Source organism: Elephas maximus, chromosome 27, assembly GCF_024166365.1.
Source record: "Elephas maximus indicus isolate mEleMax1 chromosome 27, mEleMax1 primary haplotype, whole genome shotgun sequence".
NCBI lineage: Eukaryota > Metazoa > Chordata > Mammalia > Proboscidea > Elephantidae > Elephas > Elephas maximus.
The window spans coordinates 27,269,257-27,297,084 of NC_064845.1; the positions used below are offsets into that span (position 1 = coordinate 27,269,257).

The window sequence follows — 27,828 nt, forward strand, 5'->3', positions numbered from 1 at the left end:
ACGTTCAACAATATCTGAGGGACAACTCTTAGGAGACTATCTGGTTTAAAAACGGTTGTTAAGAGGACCCTTCCACATGTACAGATTACTGAGTTCCTCAAAGAAGTTTGCTCATGTGGGTTGTATCTACTAATGTTTACTGTACTCCAAATTGAAACTAAACATTTTTTAAAACTATTTTCAAATTCATTTCATAATAAAATATCATTTACCTATTAACAGAAATAAATTTTCTATGAAAATAATTACCTTCAAAAGAATTTTGTGAAAAGAGTAGCACAGTTTCACATCTTTACAAAACTCTTTAATGTCTGAAAAGAAAAAAGTTGGTGTCTCATAGCCATTTCTTCATTTAATGTGTTGATATAAACTGTCTTCATTCAAGAACATGCAGAAAATCTCTACTCACACAAAACAGCCTTTTCAGACTGTGGATATTCTTCTTTGGTAGGACATTAAAACTTGACCAATAGAAAACATATTATACAGCTACAGCAATCAAAACGGTCTGGTACTAGTGTAACAACAGACACACGAATCAATGGGATAGAATTGAGAGTCCAGAAATAAATCCACACATCTGTGATCAACTGATTTTGGATAAGGGTGCTAACTAAGTTCCATTCAATATGGAAAGAAAAGTCTCCTCTATGAATGGTGTTAGGAAAATTGAATTTCCATATGCAGAAAAATGAAACAGGATCCATGCCTCACACCATATACAAAAACAAATTCAAAATGGAGTAAGAACCTAAATGTGAAAACTAAAGCCATAACATTCTTAGAAGAAAATGCAGAGGCAATGCTGCTGGGCCTAGTTTTGAACAATGGATTACCTAAACAATAACAAGAATACAAACAGCAAAAGGTAAAATAGATAAATGGGACCTCATAAAAACTAAAGGTTTCAGTTCATCAAAAACACTTTACCAAAAAGTGAAAAGGCAAGCTATCGACTGGGAGAATATCTTTGGAAGCCATATATTTGAGAAGAATCTAAAACCCAAAATACATATAAAGTCTCAACAATCTAACAAAAAAAAGACAACCCAATCAAAAAATGGGCAAAGGTCTTAAATAGACATTTCACCAAAAAAGACATTCAAATGGTCAACAAACGCATGAAAAGATACTCAACATCATTAGTCATCAAGAGATGCAAATCAAATCACAGTGAGGGTGCATTTCACTTCCGTCAGGTTGGTGGCATAATGGTTAAGAGCTCAGCTGCTCACCAAAAGGTCAGTAGTTCGAATCCACCAATTGGTCCTTGGAAACCCTATGAGGTAGTTCTATTTTGTCCTATAGGGCTGCAATGAGTTGGAATCTACTCAAAGGCAACGGGTTTTTGTTTGTTTAGGTTGGCTTAAAAAAAAAAAACCAAAGTAACGAATATGGGCAGGGCAAGGATGTGGGGAAATTGGAACCTTTATCCATTGCTGGTGGAATGCAAAATGGTAGGACCACTGTGGAAAACAATGTAGCAGTTCCTCAAAACACTATCAGATAACCTAGCAATTCCACCCCTAGGCATATACCACAAAGACTTTAAAACAGAGACTCAAAGAGAGACTTGTACACCAATGTTTATTGCAGCACTATTTAGAACAGCCAAAACAACTTAAATGCCCATCAACAGATGAATGTATAAACAAAAATGTGGTGCATACATAGAATGGAATACCATTCAGTCAGTAAGAGAAATGAAGTCTTGATACATGCTTTAACATGGATGGAGCTTAAAGACATTATGCTGAGTGAAACAAGTCGATCATAAAAAGATAAATATTCTATGACCTCACTTATAGAAAAAGATAAGAAAAGGCAAAAGCATAGAGACCAAAGTTCCTTAGTGGCTACTGGGGCAGGAAGCAGGGGAAAAAAGAGGGTCACTGCTTATAAGGAACCAAGGTTTGGGTTACAGTGATGGAAAAATTACATTCGTTAAAGTCAAGGTTACACAGCCAATTAATGAAACTGCTGTCATTAAGGTGCACGCCTGTAAAAAGCTGAATTGGCAAAAGTTGTGCAACAGATATGTTTACAAAAACAACGACAAAAAGAGAGGAGCTGCTAAGGCTGCTTCTGTACAACCAAATACCTCCTGGGATTTGGTTCCTTGGTTCAGAAGTTTAGGGTCATGGTTTCATGGGACATCCAAGTTAACTGGCCTAATACTGTGTTCAGTGCTTTTGTTCTACCTTCCTGTTTGCTGTGTAGTGGCTGGGGTCTTCAAAGCTTGCAATCTGCCATGCAAGGCACAACAACTGGTAACTATTTGCCAGGAGAAAGAGAAGAAGGAGAGTCAGGCACAGGAGGAGGAAATGGAATGTGTGGATAATTGCGTCCACGAACAACTCTCTCATTTGCCAGACGACCAGAAGAACTGGACGATGCCTCACCACCATTACTGAACATTTTGATCCAAGATTCTACAGAAGAATTCTGATCAAAAGTGGGAAAAATGCAGAACACAACTTCAAATCTCAGAGACTCCAGACTTTGTGGAGCCATGGGGGATGGACAAACTTCTGAAATCACTACCCTAAGATAACCTTTAAAGCTAAAACCAAAAATATCCCCTGAAGTCTTCTTAAAACCAAACAATACTTTAGCTTAACTAGTAAAGAAAGCCTTGAGCATTATGTTCTTTGAAGACTTATTTATGTGGGATCAAACTGACAACACGATTCAAAAGATTATGTAGGAGTCTTAGGGTTTATGCTTATGGGGGAGGATTATCTCAGAAAAGGAGGGTGAGAATGCTTGCACAATTCAAAGAATGCAATCAGTGTCACTAAATTGTACACGCAGAAAGTGTTGAATTGGTATATATTTTGCTGCATATACTCTCAGCAACAACAACAAAAAAACTATTTTAAAGAGGCAAGGAAAAAAAAGAAAACTATTTCATAGACAAAAACATCTAAAAGAATAAAATACCTAGGAATTAATTTAACCAGGGAGGACAAAGACTTTTAACTGAACACCATAAAACATTGCTGAACGAAATTAAACACCTAAATAAATGAAAACACACTCCACGTTCTTAATATTGTTAAAATGTCAATACTACTCAAACCAATCAACAGATTCAATGCAATCCTTACACAAATTCCAACAGTTTCTTGGCAGAAATGGGAAACTCAATCCTTGAATTCATATGAAACTGCAAGGGGCTCCGAATAGCCAAAGCAACCCTGAAAAATAAAAACAAAGAGGACTCAAACTTCTCTATTTCAAAAACTAGTATAAAGCTACAGTAATCAAAACAATTTGGTGCTGGTATAATGACAAAGATATAAACAAATTAAATAGAATTGGGAGTCCAGAAATAAATTCATTTTCTACGGTCAACTGATTTTTTTACAAGGTGCCAAATGCATTCAATTGGGGAATAGTTTTTAATAAATGGTGCTGAGAAAAAGATTGCAAAAGAATGACATTGGACCCATACCTCACACCATGTATGAAAATTAACTCAAAACAGATCAATGATCTAAATGTCAGAACTAAAAGCTTAAAATGCTAAGAATAAAACACGCTTTGGGATCCAGTTTCCGACAGTGGATTCTAAGATATAACACCAAAAGCATTAGTAACAAAAGATAAAACAGATAAATCTAGTTCTCCAAATGTAAAAACTTCCAAAGGATTTTATCAAGGAAGTTAAGAAACAACCTACAGAATCCGAGAAAATATTTAGGAACCATGTATCTGATAAGGGTTTAGTACCCAGAATATTAAACAAAACAAAACAAAAAAAACCCCTACAACTTAACAACAAAAAACAAACCACCAAATTTAAAAATGGGCAAAGGATTTGAACAGACATTTCTCTAAAGAACATACAGTCAATAAGCACATAAAAAGACGCTCAACACAAGGGAGAATAAAGGAAACCAAAGACACAAGGGAAAGATTAACTCAAAGAACTAATGGAACACAACTACCACAGCCTCCACCAGACTGAGTCCAGCACAACTAGATGGTACCTGGCTACCATCACCAACTGCTCTGACAGGGATCACAACAGGGTGTTCCAGACAGAGTTGGAGAGAAATGTAGAACAAAATTCTAACTCACAAAAAAAGACCAGACTTACTGGCCTGACAGAGACTGGAGAAACCCCTAGAGTATGGCCCCAGACACACTTTAGCTCAGTAATGAAGTCATCATTCACCCATCAGCCAAAGATTAAACAAGCCCATAAAAAAAAAAAAAGGAGACTTAACAGGGCACACCACCCCAGGGGCAAGGACAAGAAGGCAGCAGGGGACAGGAAAGCTGGTAATGGGGAACCCAAGACTGAGAAGGGGAGAGTGTTGACATGTCATGGGGTTGGCAACCAATGTCACAGAACAGTATGTGTATTAATTGTTAAATGAGAAACTAGTTCGCTCTGTAAATCTTCACCTAAAGTACAATAAACAAAAAAATATTTTAACTTAAGGGAAAAAAAGATGCTTGACACGTCATTAATCATTAGGGAAACGCAAATCAAAACCACAATACCACTTCACTCTCACTAGGATAACTATTACCAGAAAAATGGAAGATAAGAAGTGTTGGTAAGGATATGGAAAAATTGGAACCCTAATCAATTGTTGGTGGGAACGTCAAATGGTATAGTTGCTGTGGAAAAGTTTGTTGGTTCCTCATAAAGTTAAACATAGAATTACCATATGACTCCGCTGTTGCACTATTAGGTATATACCTACCCAAAAGACTTGAAAGCAGGGTGTGATCATTATGGTTGTGTTTCAGATTGATTGGGCCATGACTCTCAGTGGTTTGGCAGTTGTATAATGATGTAATCACTTCCATGATAAGATCTGATATAATGTAATCATCTCAATGATGGGATCTGCTGTGAGTCGCCAATCAGTTGAAAGGGAGTTTCCTTGGGGGTGTGGCCTGCAACCAATATAGGTAGACTTTCTGGCAAGGCTCATGGACTTTTGCTCATTCTGGACTTTGCAGCTGGCTCCTGTTTGTCTGACCTCCAGTTATTGGGACTTGAGCTAGCAGCTTACCTGCCATCTTGCCTGCCCATTTTGGGTTCCCCAGCCCTGCTGCTATGTGATTCATGAGAAGCCTCCAGCCTGATCCACGGATTTAGGATGTTCCAGCCTCTACAACCACAGTAGCTATTTCCTTCACACAAATCTCTCTCTATATGTACTTATCCGCTTTACTGGATTTGCTTCTCTAGAACACCCAGCCTAAGACTCAGGGTCTTAGTTTCCTGCTTACCAATGTTCACTGGAGCATTATTATTGTTGTTGTTGCTGTTAGATGCCATTGAGTTGGTTCCAACTAATGGTGACCCTATGGAAAACAGAATGAAAAATTGTGTAGTCCTGTGCCATTCTAACAATTGTTGCTATGTTTGAGCCCATTGTTGCAGCCACTGTGTCAATCCACCTCGTTGAGGGTCTTCCTCTCTTTCACTGACCCTCCATCCACCTTACCAAGCATGATGTCCTTCTCCAGGGACTGATCCTTCCTGATAACATATCCAAAGCATGAGAGAAGAAGTCTTGCCATCCTTGCTTCCAAGGAGAACTCTGGTTGTACTTCTTCCGTGAGAGATTTGTTCGTTCCTCTGGCAGTCCATGGTGTACTCAATATTCTTCGCCAACACCATTAATTCAAAGGCATTGATTTTTCTTCAGTCTTCCCTATTCACTGTTCAGCTTTCGCATGCAGATGCAATTTAAAACACCATGGCTTGGGTCAGGCCCACCTTAGCCTACAAGGTGACATCTTTGCATTTTAACACTTTAAAAAGGTCTTTTGCAGCAGATTCACTCAATGTGTCCTTTGATTTCCTGCCTGCTGCTTCCATGGGTGTTGATTATGGATCCAGTAAAATGAAATCCTTGACAACTTCAATTGTTTCTCTGTTTATGATGATGCTGCTTACTGGCCCAGTTGTGAGGATTTTTGTTTTCTTTATGTTGAGGTATAATCCATATTGAAGACTGTAGTCTTTGATCTTCATCAATAAGTGCTTCAAGTCTTCTTCACTTTCGGCAAGCAAGGTTTTGTCATCTGCATATTGCAGGTTGTTAACGAGTCTTCCTCCAATCCTGTTGCCTCATTCTTCTTAATATGGTCCATCTTTTCGGATTATTTCCTCAGCAGACAGATTGAATAAATATGGTGAAAGCATACAACCCTGACACACACCTTTCCTGACTTTGAACAATGCAGTATCCCCTTGTTCAGTTCCAACGACTGCCTCTTTATCTATGTACGGATTCCTCATGGGCACAATTAAGTGTTCTGGAATCCCCATCCTTGGCAATCACCCATAAATTCTCGTAAGCCACACAGTAGAATGCCTCTGCTCAGTGAATGTAAAACAGAGGTAAACATCTTTCTGGTTATCTCTGACTTCAACCAAGATTCATCTGCCATCAGCAATGATATCCCTCTTTCCACCTCGTCTTCTGAATCTGGCTTGAATTTCTGGCAGTTCCCTGTTGATATACTGCTGCAGCTCATTCTAAATGATTTTCAGCAAAATTTTACTTGCGTGTGATATTAACAATACTGTTGGATAATTTCTGCATTCAGTTGGATCACCTTTATTTGGAAGGAGCACAAATACCGATCTCTTCCAGCTGGCTGGCCAAGAAGCTGTCTTCCAAAATTTCTTGGCATAGACAAGTGAGCACTTGCAGCACTGCATCTGTTTGTTGAAACATCTCAACTGGTAGTCCATCAATCCCTGGAGCCTTGTTTTTCTGCCAATACCTTCAGTGCAGCTTGAACCTCTTCCTTCAGTACCACCGGTTCTGTTGACCAATTCTTTTTGGTATAGTGACTCTGTGTATTCCTTCCATCATCTTTTGATGCTTCCTGTGTCATCTAATATTTTCCTTGTAGAAGCCTTCAATATTGCATCTCCAGGCTTGAATTTTTTCTTCAGATCTTTCAGCTTGAGAAACGTCCAGCATGTTCTTCCCTTTTGGTTTCCTAACTCCAGGTTACTTTACTTTGTCTTCTGGAGCCACCCTTTGAAATCTTCTGTTTGGCTCTTTTACTTCATCACTTCTTCCATTTGCTTTAGATACCTAATATTCAAGAGCAAGTTTAAGAGTCTCTTTTGACATCCATTTTGGTCTTTTCTTTCTTTCTTGTCGTTTTAATGACCTCTTGCTTTCTTCACGTATAATGTCCTTGATGTCATTCCACAACTTGTCTGGTCATTAGTGTTCAATGTGTCAAATCTATTCTTGAGATGGTCTCTAAATTCAGGTGGGATATATTCAAGCCTGTACTTTGGCCCTCTTGGACTTGTTCTTAATTTCTTCGGCTTCAACTTGAACTTATATATGAACAGCTGATGGTCTGTTCTGCAGTCGGCCCCTGGTCTTGTTCTGACTGATGATACTGAGCTTCTCCATCATCTCTTTACACAGATGTAGTTGATTTGATTCGTGTGTATTCCATCTGGTGAGGCCCGGGTGTATAATCGCCACTTATGTTATTCAAAAAAGATACTTGCTATGAAAAAGTCACTGGTCTCGCAAAATTCTATCTTGCCATCTCCAGCATCATTTCTATCACCGAGGGCATATTTTCCAACAACCAATCCTTCTTTGTTTCCACCTTTTGCATTCCAATCACCAGTAATTATCGATGCATCCTGATTGCATGTTCAATCAATTGGAGACTGCAGAAGTTGGTAAAAAAATCTTTAATTTCTTTGTCTTTGACCTTAGTGGTTGGTGCGTAAATTTGAAAAGTAGGTCACGTTAACTGATCTTCCTTGCAGGCGTATGGATATTATCCTATCACCCACAGCATTGTACTTCAGGATAGATCCTGAAACGTTTTTTGATGATGAATGCAATGCTATTCCTCTTCAGGTTGTTGCTGCTGGCATAGCAGACCATACGACTGTCCGATTCAAAATGGCCAATACCAGTCCTTTTCAGCTCACTAATGCCTAGGACATTGATGCTTACGTGTTCTATTTTTTTTTTTTTATGATTTCCAATTTTCCTAGATTCATACTTTGTACATTCCAGGTTCATACTTTGTACATTCCACACCAGATCAGAATTCATTCAGCAATGACTTGAGTGTCCACTCTACGCAAAGCACTGTAATAGGTGATAGGGATTGTCTCAGACATCTAGTGCTGCCGTAACAGAAATACCACAAGTGCACAGGTTTAACAAAAAGAAATTCATTCTCTCACTGTCTAGTAGCTAAAAGTCTAAATTCAGGGCGCTAGATCCAGAGGAAGGCTTTCTCTCTCTGTCAGCTCTGGAGGAAGGTCCTTGTCATCAGTCTTTCCCTGGTCTGGGAGCATCTCACACAGGAACCTTGGGTCCAAAGGACAAGCTCTGCTCCTGGCACTGCTTTCTTGGTGGTAGGAGGTCCCCAACTCTCTGCTCACTTCCCTTTCATCTCTTCAGAGATAAAAGGTGGTGCAGGCCACACCCCTGGGGAACTTCCTTTATACTGGATCAGGGATGTGACCTGGTAAGGGTGTTAAAATCCCACCCTAATCCTCTTTAACGTAAAATTACAATCACAAAATGGAGGACAACCACACAATACTGGAATCGTGGCCTAACCAAGTGAACACATACATTTTTGAGGGGGACATAATTCAATCCATGACAGGGATACAGCAATATATAAAAGACACATGGTCCCTGTCCTCTTAAAGTTCACATTCCAGTACAGGGAGACACCATAAACATGTAGACAAATAAACAGGATTACCTCAGTCTATTAAAAAAACAAAACACAAGGGAAAGTTTAGTCCAAAGGACGAATGGACCACAACTACCACAATCTCTGCCAGGCTGAGCCCAGAACAACTAGATGGTGCCTGGCTTCCACCACCAACTGCTCTGACAGGAATTACAATACAGGGTCCTGGACAGAGCAGGAGAAAAATGTAGAACAAAATTCAAATTCAAACACACAAAAAAACACCAGACTTGCTGGTCTGACAGAACCTTGAAAAACCACAAGCCTATGGCCCCCGGATACCCTTTTAACTCGGTACAAAAGTACTCCAGAGGCTCCCTCTTAGGCCAAAGATGAGACAAGTCTATACGGCAGACGATAACACACCTGAGGGACTGGCTGCATAATTTAACCATGTTTATGAGACTAAATGAACACACCAGCCCAAAAGCAAAGATAAAGAAAGCAGGAAGGGACAGGCAAGCGAACAAATGGAAACAGGGAACACGGCGTGAAGGGGAGAGTGTTGACACATCAGAGCGTTGGCACCCAATGTCCTAAAACAATTTGTCTATTAATTCTTTAATGAGAAACTAATTTGCTCTGTAAACTTTCACCTAAAACATAACTGAAAAAAAAAGGCAAATAGAAAAAACTATAATGGGACCAATTTCACCACATTCTCACCAATATCAGTAAAGATATTATCAAAGTACTCAATGTTCTAAGTGAAAGTTGTATTTTTGTATTTAGAAAGGCCATGACATAATCATGTCCATACATTCAAAATTACTTGTTCTATGTTTGGTGGTGGGCAAAACTATGGCTCCTACTCTTTGGGAAATTTTAAGCTCAAGACTAAATAGGTAAATTCTCTCACCGTTTCAATTTTAACTTACAGCAGTTCAATGAAAACAATGTTAAATTCCTGAAAACAGTAGAATTTAATGGTTTTATGAATAAGGGGGGAAAAGAGCACCTGTACTCCCGAAGGCAACTTTGGGCAATAACTAAGGGTGATCCAAAGCAAGGTATTCCCCAGAAATTACTCAAAAGAAAAAAGCATTCCTTGGCAAGCTGACAATCACAAGGATTGTTTACAAAGGAATCAGGCAGAGATTCTGCATTTTGTACTTCTGTGAAGAACTGGTAGCAAAAATTTGAAGGCAGTCAATTTACTGCTCTTAAATTTCTTCTAAAAACCAAGTACAAAGCCTCTTACCTAGCCTACCTATGGTTTAAAAAAAAAAAAAAGCTGTGGGTTCCAAGTAAGTAAAAGGCCAAACACTTCCCTGTTATGTCAACTACTAAAAGGCACTGCTATTATCAGCCTAGCCTTCCTTCAACAGTCAAAAATAAATAAGATGCCAGAGGATGTTTAAGCTTTCAGTACACACCCCACTCCATATACACAAACAATAAGCAATCTGTTCAGTCTGTAACAAACCAAAACACCAGCTGCTGTCCAGTCAATTCCAACTCATGGCAACCCCACGTATGTCAGAGCAGAGCTGTGCTCCACAGGGTTATCGATGGCAGTTTTTTTATAAGAAGATTGTCAGGCCTTTCTTCCAAAGCAACTCTGGGTGGACTCCAACCTCCAATCTTTCCGTTAGGAGCTGAGCACGTTAACCATTTGCACCAGCCGGGGTCTCCTTTAATAGTGGTTTTCTCAAACTTGCTGTACAAACCTCACAGAGAGCTCTCATGATTCCCTCTCCACATACTATACATCACTCTGTCACAAATTTGTAAATATTTCATGCTTGCAAGGAAGTAGCTTCTTGGATACAAACAGCTTTTAACTGCCCAAAAGAATGAAGGACCAATTCCAGAGAAAAAGGCAGATTCACCTTCCTCTTTGAACCTGTGATTTGTCACTGCCATCTCTAAGCATTCAGAGCCCAGTCTTTGCAAAGTCGGTTCCTAAAGGCTCAAATTGAACAACAAAACTCTAAATAAACGTTTCCAATGGCTGCCACCCCACAGCTGTGAGAATAAATTTCAAGCCCCTTAGTTTAGAATTGCCCCTATATACTCTTCCTCCCCTAGTCTCAGCTCCTGCCATCCCTCCTCAGTCCTCATCAACTAACACCATGTATAAAATCATCAGGCACATAATCCCCAGCTGACAAGATGGGAGGATAAAGATGAAAGTCAGAGACTGTCTCTGCGCTGCGCCACAGGGCCCTCTCCCAGACCTTGTCTGACGTCTTTCTTTGCTTGTATTCTTTCTTATTATAACAAATGGGTAAATGTAGGTACAAGTAAAGGAGCCCTAGTGGCACAATGGTTAAGCTCTCTGCTGCTAACCAGTGGTTTGAGCCCACCCAGTGGTTCCGCAGGAGAAAAGACCTGGCAATCTGCTCCCGTAAAGATTATGGCCTAGGAAACCCTATAGGGCAGTTATACTCTGTCAAAAGGGTTGCTCTGAGTTGGAATCAACTCAGCAGCACACAACAACAACAAATTAAAAAGTTTCTGTGAATTTTGTAAGCAGTTATAGAGAATTAGCAAACCCAGGGGGCAATAAGCCAGCAGGGGCTAGCAGGACAGAGATTTGTGAAGACCCAGGTCTGGGCATCTGGGTGACAGAGAAAGGCTACACAGGCTAGTCCTAGGGGACGAGAGAGAGAGAGAGAGAGGGGCCAGCTGGTCTGAAGTGATGGGAGTTGTGCAGACTTCTGAGCCTACGGCTGGTACCCAATGACCTGGCCCTAGGTGGCCAGGGATGAGGTCTAGTTTAACTCTGGGTGGTCAGGGTAAGAGAGACAAAATGCCATGTAAGTGGTGACAAGGAAATGACAAAGGTGAGGTTTGCCCACCTTGCCCCTTTAGCAGTGCATACACTTTGAAAAACACTGCTCTAACCAGGACTGTGCAAATCAAAAGGTCAAGGCTTCTCCAGAGGTCAGTTTGTGGCCAAAGTGAACTGAGCGACTAAGCGAAGTAGGCTTAATACAGCAAAGCTCAGGTTCACTGGAAGAACCAAGAATGAAAGAAGCTGTGGTCAGAGAAAAGAAATTTCAAGTTCAGAACTGCGGCTCCAAGGAGCAAAGAGAGGCACAAGGTGAGCAGGTACGGAGTTCATTTGACATTAACTGAATCTGTAAGCCAATAACTTACCAAACCTGAAACTTGAGGCTGTCGAGTCGATTCCAACTCATAACGACCCAACAGGACAGAGCAGAACTGCCCCACAGCGTTTCCAAGGAGTGGCTGGTAGATTCAAACTGATGACCTTTGGTTAGCAGCTGGGTTCTTAAACACTATGGCACCAAGACTCCAGTAATTCATGAGAACACGCAAAATAGTCTCTGTAGTGATCACCTGTAACAGTCAAACCATCAGAGCACCTAAATTTAAGTGAAGGTGATATACAGAAATTCAGTTTTATCATAAAAGATAACTTATCCTATTAAAGGACTTCATATTTTAAATCATTTACAGTAAGGTTCTTTAAAATAACAAGTTCATCCATTGTTAAGTGAGTAGATTAGCCATTACTGAACATATACACAATCACACAGAAACATTTCTATAGGACATACAGCCCATATTTCATTTTCCCCCTTGACTAGCTTCTCTATTAGGAAATACTCTAACCAGGTTCTCTCTCAATGTCCCTGCTACAAGATCACATGAGAATGTCTGCAAGGTTACATAGCTCCTTGGCCTCATTTACTCAAGTCTCTTGATCCCAGACATCTTCCCTATTTGAATCCTGCAGGCTCTCACAGACACGCTAGTTTCTAACTACTTGCTCGTACCTCGGATTAGGCTACTTATCTGTCTTGCCTAACTAATATTACACTTGCTACGCTGATCTAGTCACCTGGTTTCAACCCTACTGATGCTGCAGTCGCTTACATATCCTTTAAAAGCCAACTGTTGTTAACAAACAAGTCCAACAAACTCCAAGAACATGGCACGCCTATTTCTCCAGGTTGTGGCTCTCACTTGCTCAGCCTTTTATAGTTCTCCTGGGAACACTTTCCACACACTGGTAACGATCCAGTTCGACACTGCAACCACACACTGCCTAGCGTGTAAGCTTTCAAAACTAGGGGAAATCCCTAAGTATTTAGAGAACTATGCAATATAGAAGACTTTTGTTTATTCATATACAAATGCATCCATCTACACACACACACACACACACACACACACACACACAGCTACTAACCTTAAGGGTGGAGGTTCGGACCCACCCAGTGGCACTACGGAAGAAAAACCTGGAGATCTGCTTCCATAAAGACTACATCCGAGAAAATCCTACAGGGTGCAGTTCTACTCTACACACATGGAGTCGTCATGTCAGAATCAACTGGACAGCCATGGGTTTGTCGAGACAGATAGATCTTTCCAAGTCCTGTTTGATTAATTGTGTGATTTTACCCTATGGAACTTACACAGATTTCGCATACCATGTTTATGAAGAAAGTAGGTTCTTTCTGACTTCCACCATTCCCAATCCAAAATTTCCCTACAAAGGAAGAGGGAAAGAGTAAATATCATCAATAAGGTTTTCTTTACATTTTTTTCTTTGTTAATTGCAGGCAACATTTAACAATATAATCTGCATCAAGACTAAAATTTATAGTTCTCTTAAATAATTTTCTTAGTGATGGAGATTAAGAAAAGGCACATATTCGGCACACCCCACGGAACACAAATCTACCAAACATGTCCTTGTGGTTTTTGATCTTCTAAAGGGAATGCACCAAGCGCTCCTTGGAAACTCTGTCCTATAAGGTCACTAGGAGTTGGAATCGATTCAATGGAAGCAGGTTTGGTTTTTTTTGTTTAAAGGGATATTTTAAAGAGGTTATGTATGACTCCTGTCCAACGAGTACAAAAGAGAACAATATTACAAAAGGGATATAAACATCGAGAAGGACTCCACCCACTCCACCTTGGGTTCAATTAGCCACTTCTCCCTTGGCGCTCCAAAGTATAGGTAAGACACTTGCCCTTATCTGAGTCCACCTTATTCCATACCAGAAGGCAGACCCTTTGTTTTATATATAGATGTATCTCCAGCATCAAAGACCAGGAGGCAGTAAGCATGCAAATGTTTGTCATTTAATAAAATTATCAGGATGTTAACAAAACCATTTCCATTAAAATTATTACAGAAAAAAAAAACACAATATTTACCTACAGTTCCTGTAAGTCAACAACTGAAGACTATTGTCGTCAGGTGCCACTGAGTTACTTCCAACTCACAGCGACCCTATGTACAACAGAATGAAATACTGCCCAGTAACCGCGCCATCCTCACAATCCTTGCTATGTTTAAGCCCACTGTTGTATCCACTGTGTCTATCGATCTTGTTGAGGGTCTTCTTTTTTGCTGACACTCTACTTTACCAAGCATGATATCCTTCTCTAGGGACTGGTCCTTCCTGATAACATGCCAGAAGTACACGATCTCACCATCCTCGCTTCTAGGGAGCATTCTGGTTGCTACTTCTTCCAAGACATATTTGTGTGCTCTTCTGTCAGTTCACGGTATATTAAATATTCTTCGTCAACACCGTATTTCAAAGGCATCAATTCTTTCTCAGCCTTCCTTATTCATTGTCCAGTTTTCACATGTATATGAGGCAACTGAAAATACCATGGCTTGGGTCAGGTGCACCTTAGTCCCCAAAGTGACATCTTTGTTTTTTAATAATTTAAAGAGGTCTTTGCAGCAGATTTGCCTAATGCAATACGTTGTTTGAAACTGAAGACTACCCTACCATATAAATGAGTTTAAAAATACAAATGGCATAGACAAAGGGCCATTGTTCCCAAACTCTGATCCTTTAATAGTAATCTAAGAAACCATACTGGCTAATGTAACAATGGATGGTATAATACGTAAATTCCAAAACTGTGGCATAACACAATAGTTTATTTTTAATCCCTGCATACAGAAAGACCAAAATCAGTGTTAATGATCAGTTTGAGGAGGGTGGAGACGACGCAGGCTGACAGATGCTCAGCTCTATTTGACCCCTCGTTTCCAATGTTGCTCTATCATACATACATACAACTGCCAGACAGCAGGTGGGGAAGAGAGAGGATCGATCAAGGGGGCTTCGTATTTGCAGTGGATAAAGTGACACTCAACACTTCTGCTTAATTTCCTATGGAAAGATCTCAATCATATGGCCATCCCCAACCGCAAAGGGATTAGTAAATATAGGTTAGCTGGCATCAGGGATAAAAAGAAACAAGCTTGGTAAAGAGCAAGTCTTTATCACAGAAGTTTTTAAAAAATACAGATTCTAAGGTATCATCCCAGGTGATTCTCATTCAGTAGGTCTACCAGGACCCAAAGAACCTGCATTTAATCTCACCAAGTGACTCTATGTCCAAGTTAGGAAACACTGGCTTAGGTAGTAAAGACCATGAGGCAAATGGGAAAAGCAAAACAAAAAATTTTCATGTTAAAGTTTAAAACAATGTACTGGATAAAAGGAAAACTAAAGGATAACGAAAAATTGAGCTAATTCTTCCCTACTTTGGCCTGTAACAGCAGCCTCTCGTAGCTTTCTTCCTACCTCTTGTAGCTTCATTTCAGGTTTCCTTTCCTCTATTCATCCTATAGTCTCCATTATACTCTCATTGACCACGAGCTCTGCTCATTCCTTGAGTGACCTCATTCACATTAATTATCACCTAAAACATTTTTCTCTGAATCCAGCCTCACATTTAACTGCCTACGATTTCCAAGGTGGTGCAGACCCTGAAAACACTCGAATACTAACCAAAAGGTTGACAGTTTGAACTCACCCAGATGTGCCTTGGATGACAGGCCTGATGACCGGCTTATGTAGGACGACAGCCTTGAAAACCCAGTTCTACTTTGTACACATGGAGTCGCCATGAGTCGGAATCAACTTGATGGCAACTAACAACAACTATAACACTTCTCCAGTGTAGATGTGCTGCTAGCACCCCAACATATCCAAATATGAATTCATCTTCCTGCCAAACCAGTTCCCTCTGTTTGTTCCCTAACCACCTAGGCCGCCTAGTTAAAACCATAGGAATCATGGAGGTACTGTCCTGCTCCTTCAGCCTCTATAATCCAGTTACCAAGTACTATCCACTTTTGACTTCCTAAAAATCTACGATCTATCCCCACTTAAAAAACAAAAAACCAACATTGTCATCGAGTTAATTCTGACTCAGCAACCCTATAGGACAGAGTAGAGCTTCCCCACAGTGTTTCCAAGGAGCAGCTGGTGGATTTGAACTGCCAACCTTTTGGTTAGGAGCCATGGCTCACTGTAGCTCTTAGTCACTGTACCACCAGAGCTCCACTGCCACTGTATTATTTCGGGCTTTCTTTTCTTTTCAAATGATAGAACTACCAGTTCCCCAACCTCCAGCTTCATTTTCAACATCAATCTATATATTCTACACTAGCTCTCCTTCCTCACGATTTGTTCAAGATTCACATCTGACACTGATTTCCTGCTTCAGATCTTTCAGTGGCTCACCACTACTCTCAGAATAAAGTTCTAACTCCTTAGAACTTAGCTCACAGGATCTTCGTGATACGGCCCCTGCATATCTCCAAGAGGGTCCTCTGTTGACATGCCAGGTCCTCTGTGTTAGAGCCATTCTTACCCTAAACATTTCTCCAAAAATATTCTCGTATCCTTTGGAGTCTGGAATAGCACTCAATGTACAGTAAATGAATCAATCAAATGAATGCATGAATAAAGTCGTGCTGAATTTGGAATGGCAGACTGGTAGCTAACTGGAATCATCAAATAAACAAATGTCAGAGAGATTAGAACTTAGGCGAAAATTCAAAACCAGAATCACAAATTTGAGAATCACTAATAAAAAAGCAATATTTAGAAATCTTGAGAATGGACAAGTTCCGACAATATACGACCTTGGCTAAAGCCAGGGGATCTTTCCTTCTAGTTATATGGCTATATCATGGACCCAAGGTGGGAACTTCTTATCCATGTATAAGAAGCTACCAGTCAACGAACTAGAGATAGAAGGGAACTTCCTGAAACTGATAAAGGCCATCTATGAAAAACTCACAGCTAGCATCATACTTAAAATAAAAGACTGAATGCTTTCCCCAGAAGATCAGGAACAAGATAAGGATGTCTACTCTCACCACTTCTATTCGACACTGTCCTAGAGATTCTGCTCAGGTCAATTCATCAAGAGGAAGAGATAAAAGGCTAGGCTGGAGAGAGGTAAAACTCTCTCTATTCACAGGTGACATGATCTCATATACAGAAAATGCTCAGGAATCCATTCAAAACTATTAGTACTAATAAACAAGTTCGACAAAGTTGCAGGGTACAAGAGCAATATACAAAAGACAACTGTATTTGTATACACAATAAACAATCTAAAAATAAAATTAAGAAACTTGTACTCTGGAAACAACATCACTGAAAGAAATAAAAAAAAAAAAACTAAATAAATGGAAAGACATCCCATATTCATGGGCTGAAAGACAATATTGCTAAGATGGCAGTATTCCTCAAACTGATCCAGAGATTCCATATAATTCCCATTAAAAGTCCAACAGCCTTTTTGGCAGAAATTAACAAGTTGATCTTAAAAGTTATGTGGAAATGCAAGTAACCCAGGAAAGCCAAAATAATCTTGAAGAAGAAGAATAAAGTTGGGGGACTCATGCTTTTCAGTTCCAAACTTACTACAAAGCTACAAGTAATTAAGACAGTATGGTACTGATATAGCCCAGTGGAACAGAATTGAGAGGCCAGAAATAAATCCTCACATTTACAGTCAGTTGATTTTTGACAAGGATACCAAGACAATTTAATGGGAAAAGAATAGTCTAGACACACAAAAAAATGAAGTTAAACTCCTACCTCATAGCATATGCAAAACTTACTCAAAATGGATCACAGACCAAAATGTAAGAGCTGTAACTACACAACTCTTTGTACTAGTTTCCTAGGACTGCCATAACAAATGACAACTTGGTAGCTTACAACAAAAATTTATTTTCTCACAGCTGAGGCCAGAAGTCTAAAATCAAGGTGTCCACACAGCTGCCCTCCCTCCAAAGGTTTTAGGGGAGACTTCTTTCTTGCCTCTTTCAGCATCTCAGGCTCCAGTCGTTCCTTGGCTTGAGGGTACGTGATTTCAATCTCTGCCTCCATCTTCACATTGCCTTCTCCCAAGTGTTTCTAGGTCTCTCAGTCTTCTCCTTTTCTATCTCTTACAAGGACATTCCACTGGATTTGGAGCCCACGCTAATCAGGGTGACCTCATCTTGAGATCATTACCTTAATTACATCTACAAAGACCCTCTGTCCAGGTAAGATTACATTTACAGGATCCTCAGGTAAGGACTTGGACATGTCTTTTTCAGGACCAGTGTTCAACCCACTACACTCTTCATGACTTTGAGTTAGGCAAATATTTCTTAGATGTGACAACAAACGAACAAGTAACCAAAGAAAAAATAAATTGGGCTTCATCAAAATTAAATACTTTTATGCTTCAAAGGACACCATCACAAAAGCGAAAAGACAGGTTACAGACTGGTAGAAAAATCTGATAAATGTTGTATCTGATAATGGACTTCTATCTAGAATATATAAAGAACTCCTACAATTCAATAATAAAAAGACGAATAACCCAATTAAAAAAAGGAAAAAAGGATCTTAATAGATACATCTCCAAAGATAAGAAGACAATCACAAAGGACATATGTTATTTAATCCCATTTATACAAAATATCCAGAAAAGGCTAATCTACACAGACAAAAACAGTTCAGTGGTCATCTACAGCTGGAGAGGATACGCATTTAGGGAGTGACAGCTTTGAGGTGAGGGGTTTCTTTTTGGTATGATAAAAATGTTCTACAATCGATCGTAATGATACTTGTTCAGTTCTGTGAACTGTATAATTTAAATTGGTAAATTATATGGTAGGTGAATATATCTCAATAAAGCTATCTAAAAAAGAAAAAGTGATCAAATTTTTCAATCCAGAAACTGATGCAAGGGAAAAGGCTACCTCTCCAAAGTAATTTGTGCTCCCTACTATAAAATATTTAAAAAATATAAAATATACAAAAAAAATTATTTATTTTTTATACTATAAAATATAAAATCAATCTTTTTTTTTTACCTTAGATAACAGGAAATAAAGTTAAATGTAGCGCTCAATTGTAATAACTCTCATTCTAAGCTTTAGAACAAATATTTCTTACCTGATTTTACTTTTTAAGTATTTTAATTATCCTATGCTGCATGTTTTAATGTTATCTGTGGCCTTAAATCCTTACAAGTACAAAAGATTGACTTTTAAGCTGATAATAAACTAATAAATTAAGTGGCCTTTTCCCTAAAGCTGTGAAGTAATAACTGAACCAGACTGTTTCCTATGCCAATCAGCAAATACAGAGCAGAATGTTAGTAATTTTTTCCTTTTTTTTTTTTTTAAAGAGCTTCAAATAAGGAGGATAGTTATCATATAAATAAGAATGGGGAATGGTGGAAATAAAAACTAAAAAGCATATGATAATTGTAATCATTCTAACTTTATATTTGTACACAACATACTAATAACCGGAGATTTCATTAAATTTTGTTTTGAATCAGAAGTATTACTGTGTGACTGATTTGATTTCATGTGGCCGTCTACCAGGAACATTATCCAAAACAAAAAGACTTCATCCCAAACTACTCTGTCCAGACACACAGCATTTTTCCAAGGTCACTTCACCCCAGAGTACATTCACAAAATATCAATTTTATGTTAGACTAGAATAATAAAAACCAAATAACAAGATAAAATGCTGAAAAACCTAACACAACCCAAATCTAAACACCTGGATTATCTGATTCTTTTTTACTGCCTTAATCAATGTTTGACTTCATTTTCATAAAGTTTAATTTATCCTGCTGGGACTAAATAACGACGACAACAACAAAAACATATGATTAAAAAAAAAACCAAACCCTGTGCCATCGAGTCAATTCCGACTCATAGCAGCCCTATAGGACAGAGCAGAACTGCACTATAGAGTTTCCAAGGAGCACCTGGCGGATTCGAACTGCCAACCCTTTGGTTAGCAGCCATAGCACTTAACTACTACGCCACCAGGGTTTCCAAAATATATGACAGTCACTCTCAATTGTACTTATGAGTGAGCCATTAATATGGCTATGTGGGACCTTTAAAGATATACTCACTTCCGTTCAAACTTTTGCTTAGTACTTAATGTCCTCAGTTTATACTCAAACATATTACATACAATCTGAATTACAGCAATAGCCACCCAACTGGCCTTGGGTGTTTATCTGTCTTTTGTAATCTACTCTTCTAAAACCTGTAACATAGTGGTAATTTAACTTTCAGGGGTCATAGGCCCTTCTGAGAATCTAATGAAAGTTATGGGCCCTCTTGAGTAAGTACATATATGCACATTTCTCTCCAAGTCCTTGACAGACTCTAAGAAAGCACAGCTATAATGACTTCTCATTGCCTACCAATCAAATCCAAACTTCTTAGCCTGATATTTAAAGTACTTCATAATGTAGTCACAGTTAACCTAGGTAATTTATCTCCCGTTCTTTTACAACTACTTGCACCAATCAGGGCACTCTCTCTCTCTTTACTATTCCAACATAGGCACAACATCCTCCTTCTGGCTTGACCTTATGGTTCCCTCTTTTTGCTTTCATGCACAACTGTCTGCTTTTTACAAATACTTCCAGGTAAACCTAAAACCCCCCCCCTGCCGTGACGGTGTCCCTCTGTCCATGATCAGATCATCTGCTCCTTTCTGAATTCTGAAACAAGTTACCTACATCTCTTATAGAGTTCACCATGTTCTACTTTGTATTAGACCAAAACCCTTGTTGCTGTCGAGTCGATTTCTGACTCACGGTGACCCTATAGGACAGAGTAGAACTGCCCAATAGGGTTTCCAAGGAGCACCTGGTGGATTAGAACTTCCAACCTTTTGGTTGGCAGACATAGCCCTTAACCACTATAGCACCAGGGTTTCCTTGTATTATACAAGCTACTCATAAAGTTAGGAAACATAAAATACACTTGTTCATTATATTTTCAAATAATATGCTTTTTATGTTTGTCTTCGACCTCCACAACGCTTTTCATGTGAAGTATCTCACACACTCTGTATTTATGTGTATCTTTTCTCCTCTCATAGCCAATAACATCCTTAAGGGCAGACACAGTACCTAATGTACTCTTGGGTGTCCCACAGTCACCAGCAGAAAAGGAGTACCCTTGATATAAAGTACCTCAATAGCTGGGCCTCAGTGTTCTTCAGACACTTCATGCATTCTGTACCCCAAATTACAAGATTTTTCAGGGATCATCTTCCCCTGTGCCTCCATAAACAAAGTTCAAAGTACAATGTTCTACCCCCTTAGTGGGGACTAGATCAACTGTGAACTTACTAAAATAGTAGTAAAGTTATTCTCTCTACTCACTGAGATATGCCAACCCTACTATTATGGACTGAAATGTGTCCCCATAAAATGGGTGTCAACTTGGGTAAGCCATGATTCCCAATGCTGTGCGATTGCCCACCATTTTGTGATCTGATGAGATTAACCTATGTGTCGTAAATCCTAACTGCTATTATATGTCAGATGGATCCTGGCTGAAAGCAGAGAATACCAGAAGGATGTTTACCTGTGTTTTATTGACTATGCAAAGGCATTTGACTGTGTGGATCATAACAAACTATGGATAACACTGCGAAGACTGGGAATTCCAGAACACTTAATTGTGTTCATGAGGAACCTTTACATAGATCAACAGGCAGTTGTTCGGACAGAACAAGGGCATACTGATTGGTTTAAAGTCAGGAAAGGTGTGCGTCAGGGTTGTATTCTTTCACCATACCTATTCAATCTGTATGCTGAACAAATAATGCAAGAAGGTGGACTATATGAAGAAGAATGGGGCATCAGGACTGGAGGAAGACTCATTAACAACCTGCGTTATGCAGATGACACAACCTTGCTTGCTGAAAGTGAAGAGGACTTGAAGCACTTACTAATGAAGATCAAAGACCACAGCCTTCAGTATGGATTATACATCAACATAAAGAAAACAAAAATCCTTACAACTAGACCAATGAGCAACATCATGATAAAAGGAGAAAAGACTGAAGCTGTCAAGGATTTCATTTTACTTGGTTCCATAATCAACAGCCATGGAAGCAGCAGTCAAGAAATCAAAAGACACACTGCATTAGGCAAATCTGCTGCAAAGGACGTCTTCAAAGTGTTGAAGAGCAAAGATGTCACCCTGAAGACTCAGGTGCACCTGACCCAAGCCATGGTATTTTCAATCGCATCATATGCACGTGAAAGCTGGACAATGAATAAGGAAGACCGAAGAAGAGTTGACGCCTTTGAACTGTGGTGTTGGCAAAAAATATTGAATATACCATGGACTGCCACAAGAATGAACAAATCTGTCTTAGAAGTACAACCAGAATGCTCATTAGAAGTAAGGATGGCGAGACTGCGTCTTACACACTTTGGACATGTCGTCAGGAGGGATCAGTCCCTGGAGAAGGACATCATGCTTGGCAGAGTACAGGGTCAGGGGAAAAGAGGAAGACCCTCAACGAGGCATACTGACACAGTGGTTGCAACAATGAGCTCAAGCATAACAACGACTGTAAGGATGTCGCAGGACCGGGAAGCGTTTCGCTCTGTTGTGCATAGGGTCGCTATGAGTTGGAACCGACTCGACGGCACCTAACAACAAAAACAACAACATAATATTAATGAGGCAGGACACGATCTACAGGATTGGGTTGCCTCTTTTGAGATATAAAAGAGAGATGGGAGCAGAGAGGAGACAGACCTCATTATCGCCAAAAGAAAAGACAGGAACGGGTGCATCCTTTGGATCCAGGTTCCCTGCACTGAGAAGGTCCTAGACCAGGGGGAGACTGATGACAAGGATCTTTCCCCAGAGCTGATAAAAAGAGAAAACCTTCCCTTGGAGCTGGAGCCCTGAATTCAGACTTCTAGCCTCATAAACTCAGACAGAATAAATTTCTGCCTGTTAAAGCCATCCACTTATGGTACCTGTCACAGGAGCACTAGATAACTAAAAAGCTTGTTCATAAAAACCTTCAACATATCAAGAATCCTCACCTAATGACCACTAACCCAGAAGGGAGCCCCAGTTATAAAACAGATTCAGAAAACATACATAACAACATCTCAAATTATATATGCAATACATACATTTTATGTGTATATATATGCCTTTGAGTTGTGGTGTTGGCAAAGAATGTTGACTATACCACGGACTGCCAAAAGAACGAACAAATTCATCTTAGAAGAAGTACAGCCAGAATGCGTCTTAGAAGGGAGGGTGATGAGACTTCATCTCACATATTTTGAACAAGTTATCAGGAGAGACCAGTCCCTGAAAAAGGACATCATGCTTGATAAAGAGATTGTTGTCGTTAGGTGCCGTGAAGTCGGCTCTGACTCACAGTGACCCTACGTACTACAAAACGAAACACTGCCTGATCCTGCGCCATCCTCACAACCATTTTTATGCTTGAGCCCACTGCTGCAGCCACTGTGTCAATCCATCTCATTGAGGGTCTTCCTCTTTTTTGCTGACCCTCTCTTTACCAAGCATCGTGTCCTTCTCCAGGGACTGGTCCCTCCGGATAACACGTCCAAAGTATGTAAGACATCATGCTACATCAGGAAATGAAGGTTCTGAAAGCTTGACTCCATCCACATTATTAAGGTGGACTCTACTTTGAGGAGGCAGCTCTTCCCTAGTCATCTTTTCAGTGCCTTCCAACCTGGGGGGCTCATCTTCCAGCACTATATTAGACAATGTTCTGCTGCTATTCATAAGGTTTTCACTGGCTAATTCTTTTCAGAAGTAGACTGCCAGGTCCTTCTTCCTAGTCTGTTTTAGTCTGGAAGCTGACATGAAACCTGTTTGCCAGGGTAAAGTGGAGGACCAGGAAAAAAGAAGGCCCTTAATGAGATGGACTGACACAGTGGCTGCAAGAATGGGCTCAAGGATAACAACCATCATGAGGATGGCACAAGCCCAGATATGTTTCGTTCTGTTGTACATAGGGTTACTATGAGTCAGAACTGATCTGACAGCACCTTACAACAACATCAACAAACACTACAGGAAGCAGTGAAATAGCATACAAATATAGGAACTTTTTTAGGAACCCCTAAACATGATATGGAAACCCTGGTGGCGTAGTGATAAGTGCTACGACTGCTAACCAAAGGCTCAGCAGTTCGAATCTGCCTGGCGCTCCTTGGGAACTCTATGGGGCAGCTCTACTCTGTCCTATAGGGTCGCTATGAGTCGGAATCGACTTGACAGCACTGGGTTTGGTTTTAAACATGATGTGGAGCTACAGAGGCTGCTAACCAAAAGGTGAGCAGTTTGAATCCACCGGCCAGTCCTTGGAAACCCTATGGGGAAGTTCTACTCTGTCCTATAGGGTCAGTATCAGTTGGAATCGACTCGATGGCAATGGAAACATAATATAAAAGTTTACAACCAGCTGACTGATACTACGACATACGTGAACCTTAAAAATAGTATGTTAAATGAAGGAAGTCAGACAGAAAGAACCACATATTATACTACTTTGTTTATATGAAATAATCAGAATAAGTAAATCCATAGAGACAGATAGCAGATTAGTGCTTGCCAGAGGCTGAGGGGAGGAACAAATAGGGAGTGACTGCTAATGGGATATGGGGTTTCTTTTCAGAGTAATGAAAATGACCTGAAATTAGACAGTGGTAATAACTGCACAACTTTGTGAATAAACTTAAAATCACTGAACTGTACACTGTAAAAGGGTGAGTTTCACGTTATGTAAATTACATCTCACAGTTCTAGGTGGCGCAAATGTTTAAGCCCTCATCTACTAGCCAAAACTTGGTAGTCCGTACCCACCGAAAGGAGCCTAAGAAGACAGGTCTGGCGATCTGCTTCTGAAAGGTCAGAGCCTTGAAAACCCTATAGAGCACAGGTCTGCTCTGTACACATGGGGTCACCACGAGTCAATATATATAGCTTTCAATATATGTGACCTAAATTATACCTCAATTTTTTCAAGTTTATGACCAATGACCAATTTGGTCATTTTACCTTGAAGAAAACTTTTTAATAGGAATCTTACTTAGTACTTTGTTTTCTCAAGCTGATTAAAACTACAGGTTGCAAGCTAGTTCCCTACAAGCCCGTTTTTAAAGCCATAGCATTAAATTCTTATAAAAAGAGATTTTGTATTAAGAATCCAGAGTGCTGAATTCCTTAAAAAAAAAAAAAAAAAAGGAGTTCTAAAGACACTAGGCATACCTGCAGGGTTAACAATGGCAGCAAGTAACATACCTGCTCCTACATGCTGTGATCTCCAGACATCACTCCCTACTGTAGTCCGCATAGGCATGTGAATTTGTGATCCCTGATCTAAACAAAGATCGTCTATCTTTCTTATTATAATGAATGTACTATGAACCACTAATAAGTTAAAATGCAGTCATGTAGGATTACATTTTTATTAACTTCAAAGAGAAAAATACCAACAGCAACACCTGTTGAACAAAACCCTGCAACTGCTACAGATTCATGCTGTGTAAACTAAAGCGAAATAATCTGGGGAAAAGTTCATGTTTTTACTCTACAAAGAATAAGAAATTAATTTTAGTTTAAAAAGTCTTAAATTATTTTCACCAATTAATACACAGTAGTAAGAAATAACTTTTTACTCACATAATTAGGTACTGGCATAAGATGAAGGAAAGCTCTCTCATTCAGATTACTGATTCGGTATTTGAACAAACTGCTTTATTTGCTCAGTGATTTTATATTTAAACCATCTCTAAGTCTCCTGATGCTTAAACGCACAATGAGAAAATGACCACTACCCATCTACACCAAAAAAAAAAAAATTTTTTTTTACAGCTTGTATATATTAGGCTGTATTTTACAAAGCTAGAAGAAAACAAAATACAAGATGAATATGGAAACAGATCTAGAAAAGTAGGTTCTACTACTTCCAGCCTCAAATGTAAGTGAAGCCAATTCGTTTTATGCTTTACCTGTTATTCTTTGAGCTAAATGTATGTCAAGTACCTTCCAGCTTTAAAACTCACCTGTACTTATTCAGATCTCATCCTGCTTTCCTCCAAATAAAGTAATTCATCTTAGCTGAGCTGCTTTTTCTGTAGATGAGAAAGTTCAAATAGTACTTACGTTCCATTTCACTTTTACCATCACTTCTAACTCTAAAGTATCAACATACAAGACGACTTCTAAAACAGCTATCCCGTTCAAACTAGGCAAAATTAAACTCGTTTCTCAATGTCTTCCAAAACACAGACAAGATAAGCCAACGGCTTAGTGATTTACAGGTAAACCTCAATGCTCTTCTACCTGCTCTGAGCCAGGCCATTTTATTAACTTATCCAAGTACCCTCAAGTTTACAGGTGATGTTTAAATAGATCAACTTTACCACTTAGTATTACCGGATATTATATAAAACTGGAGTAGCATCACAGTCACTTCATGAGTGCAATTCCTAAATACCATACACAAAGGTGCAACTGGATTTTATGACCAACTGAAAACACAATCCTATTTCTGTTTAAACCTGACAGTGAATAAAATAGTGTGCTCTCCTAAAAGTTCACCAAATCCCTAACACATAATTTAAATCATAAAAATAACTTTCCCAAAAGTACAGGATTAGAAACTAAAGAAAGCAAACAATCATTACCTCAGCCTTTACTTATGGGAACACAAAGTTATTTAGAATGGTAAAAATTTGAGGAAAATCTAGATCTTGAGTTTCACACCCTTGGAGTATAATGTGAGATAACTGTACACGAATCAGTTTCCAAAGAGAAACCAATTTGTTTTATTTCAACTGTGCTTTGCTTGTTATTCTTTAACAGCGTTGTTCAGTAAAACTTTCTCTGATGACAGAAATCTTCTATTATCTGTGCTGTCCAGTAGGATAGTTAACAGTCACATGTAGCTACTGCCCACTTGAAATGTGGTTAGCAGGACCGAGGAAGTCAGTTTTGAAATTGATTTAATTTTAATTAACTTAAATGTTAATTGCCACAGGTGACTAGTGGCTGGTGACACAGTGGTTAAGAGCTACAATACTTACCAAAAGGTCGGCAGTTCGAATTCACTAGCCGCTCCGTGGAAACCTTATGGGGGCAGTTCTATTCTGTCCTATAGGGTCACTATGAGTCGGAATGGACTCCAGGGCAACAGGTTTTTTGTTTTTGTTTTTTCCAGCTAGTGGCTATACTGGACAGCGCAGTCCTACAATTTGAAATAAAAGGCATAAACTTGACTGACTAGTTTTTCAAAGTATCATGTCCTGAGATGATGTCAACACCAAGTAGACCCCTTCTGCTACCAAATGATACACACCTTCAGCACCAGCCTAAACATAAAATTCACTTACGAAATGAGAATTCATAATACTACTTAGATTCAGAACGCAAGGCACAATACTCACTAAGAAACAGTATTAAAAAGCACATCTCAAGTTCTCCCCCATTATTTTGCAGAACAGGTACTGATTTAGGGAATAATTTCCCAATGCATGCGAGTAACTCTTCCTTCAAATCTGTCCAATTACCTTCTGTTCACAAAAGGAAGGGAGGAAGGCAAAAATAAGTTCTCAGCACTAATAAGTTTCCTACGACTCGGTAAACTTCACGTTTCCTTTTCCCTTAAGGAAAGATACAAACGTTTGCAAGCGCCTGCATCTCCTGAAAGCCTCCTTACCTATGTATTTAGGCGAACGAATCATTCTGATACCGTTGCGATTTCCTTCCTACACACAAAATATTTTTTTCAGGCCAAGAAAGTCACGAGTCTTCAGGTAATCTCTGACCAGCTCTTCCCAAGCCAAGTAACCAAGAACGTGCACAAGATGCCAAAAGAAAGTAAATCTGGCAACCTAACTACTCCCTAAGCAGAATCAACTGCTCTGAACCAGGAAAAAAAGTGCCTGGAACTATCTGGGGAAGCAAACAAGCAAGGTCGTGACCCTGGGTCCCGG

The 27,828-nt window shown here is 39.5% G+C and overlaps 1 long non-coding RNA gene across 2 annotated transcripts in view; it reads right to left on the reverse strand.

The window, feature by feature from the left end:
• The window catches only part of LOC126068358 (uncharacterized), a 266,350-nt gene extending 238,806 nt beyond the window's left edge, over positions 1–27,544 (reverse strand). For both annotated transcript variants that reach the window (XR_007515625.1, XR_007515624.1), the window contains exons 1-5: positions 26,920–27,544; positions 25,897–25,965; positions 13,149–13,207; positions 11,848–12,051; positions 3,111–3,200 (exon numbers count right to left, since the gene is read on the reverse strand). This is a non-coding gene — a long non-coding RNA (uncharacterized LOC126068358). The remainder of the gene's footprint in view (positions 1–3,110; positions 3,201–11,847; positions 12,052–13,148; positions 13,208–25,896; positions 25,966–26,919) is intronic.
• Positions 27,545–27,828: the final 284 nt, after the last annotated feature.